At 37.9% G+C, this 2,062-nt stretch overlaps 1 long non-coding RNA gene across 1 annotated transcript in view; it reads right to left on the bottom strand.

Annotated features, from left to right (window-relative positions):
• Positions 1 to 135, bottom strand: part of LOC110007045 (uncharacterized) — a 2,069-nt gene extending 1,934 nt beyond the window's left edge. The window contains exon 1 of the long non-coding RNA XR_016044995.1: positions 1 to 135. This exon is cut by the window's left edge and continues 67 nt beyond it. This is a non-coding gene — a long non-coding RNA (uncharacterized LOC110007045).
• Between the last annotated feature and the right edge of the window lie 1,927 nt (positions 136 to 2,062).

Below are 2,062 nucleotides of genomic sequence, written 5' to 3'. Positions count from 1 at the left end.
TCTTGTCCTCCTCTTTGCACGCCACCGGATATGATTTTGGCGTGGTTTCGTTTCTGGAGTAAGGGCAGGCACGTTCCACATTGTAATGTAGTGTTTGTTTGCGCACTTTCCACGAAACGCCTCTCATTTTTTCTTATTAAATTGAATGACCACACACCAGTGCTTGAATCCCTTTCTGATACGTGTCAAATAAGAAACGTCATATACGCCGATGTTTGAAAAATCTTTGATGACGTTACTAAGTCGTTCCACCGCTTGTTATAGGGGGTGCTTTTTTTTTAGAAGTTCATTAAGCCTTTATTGATAACAAAGAGAATAACATTACAATTACAATGGAAGAGAATCACTGAGAACTTCGACTCCATGTTTTGCTAAGAAATCAGTCACATGAGTACCCTTCCTGTAAATTCAGCCCACGGACCCGACAATAAATCCGTGATTTCTATCTAAAGAGATATGAGTAACCGGGTAGCCTTCAATTCCTTTTGCATCTATTTATTACGTTGAGAGAATCTCTTTCTACGATACACTATACACCAAACACCCTAAAATATTTCCTTCAAATACTGCCTTATTATCTATGGAATAACCCGAAAAAGGAACTAATAATCATGCCATCTGAATCTCAAAAAACACCTCTAACACCAACCGGCCCGAGATTTCCAATGGAGCTCCCATAGAAATATAATTGATACATGCACTAGCTTGTGGGACCTATCTTCCCACTTGTGACACCGCTGTAGACAACGGTCCCATTACATTCACAAAATTCGCCACAACATCCACCTTCAATATGCCCCCTCCCTCTTTTGTCACCGAAAACCACGTACCAAGTATTAGGCAAAATCTTATCTTTAACTTGCACCTTCAAAAGTCCTCTAATTATGTTCCAAACAAACTTCCCATAATAATGTTGCTCTCGTGACATCCCGTAATACTTTCCCTTTCTTTGGCACACCTACAAGCGCTAGATGATCCATAATTTGGCAAGGGCATAAAAACACCACAATATTCAATCTCACAAGAAGAGACAAGCTAAAGAAAATCCTAAGAAACTCTAATATTTTTCAAAACCTATAAAAATGGATTGTCTCTATCCAAAAAATCTCTACACCTTATCTCTTGTACTTAATTCTCATATTTCTCTCTCATATCCCACAAAGGAGCAATCCCCACTTACAATTTATCTCTCTCTTAAGAAAAGTTTTTCTTTCTCATGAAAGCCCAAAAAGGGGGGCACGTCCCACTCTCCTATCTTTGGGATCTCTCTCCCACATTGTAAAAAAAGGCTAAGGGTTTAGGCTATGCGGTTCTTCTCTCTTCTATCTCTCAATTATAAATTTGTGGCTAAAGGTTTTAGGGTGTAGCAAAAAAAAAAAAAAAATTCTTCTGTCTCAAACTAGGTTGCTAAGGAAATTCACCTCGGATTTAAGTTTATAATCAAAGAGGTTCATGTTCTATTGGTGTGGCTTGACCTAAACTTACTTTTTCTGTTGAGATTGAAGGTTGATCATTGATCCGACGCCATCGGATGGTGGTGACTTGGTGTGGGGTCTAATAAGCCCGGTTGCGGTAATCTCCGGCACTCTTCACTTTTATTACTTGCAATCTTATCTTATATCCTCAAACATAGTGCATAGTTATTTCAATGGCATCAAGTTTTAAAATCTTGGTTTTATTGTTATGTTGATTTTATTTGAAAGCATGTACTATTCTAATAAAACCATTCGTAAGTGATTTTTTACTAAAAACAAAAATGGTAAAAAAAAAAAATATATAATTGTCTGGTAAAAGATCACATGGGTCTCTCTGTTAACCATATCCTCCATCATATTCGGAAACCTCTTCTATGTAAAATCAGCTACCACAAAAACATCAGGAAGTTGATTTGATAATTTTCTTGATTCATAGGGATAATATCTAACGAAGGGATATCTAAACCTTCATCCTCAAGAGGCATATTCATCTGACCCCTATGAGGAGCAATCGCCGGTGCCATGACCTCCTCTTCGCGGTCCAAAATGGCAACAATTTCCTCCAAGTTTTCCGATAACTCTCTACC

Source organism: Amborella trichopoda, chromosome 11, assembly GCF_054954075.1.
Source record: "Amborella trichopoda isolate Santa Cruz 75 chromosome 11, AtrichopodaSantaCruz75HAP2 v2.0, whole genome shotgun sequence".
NCBI classification, from domain to species: Eukaryota; Viridiplantae; Streptophyta; class Magnoliopsida; order Amborellales; family Amborellaceae; genus Amborella; species Amborella trichopoda.
The sequence above is the reverse complement of the archived record's forward strand: the minus strand, read 5'-3'. Positions and strand labels throughout refer to the sequence as shown.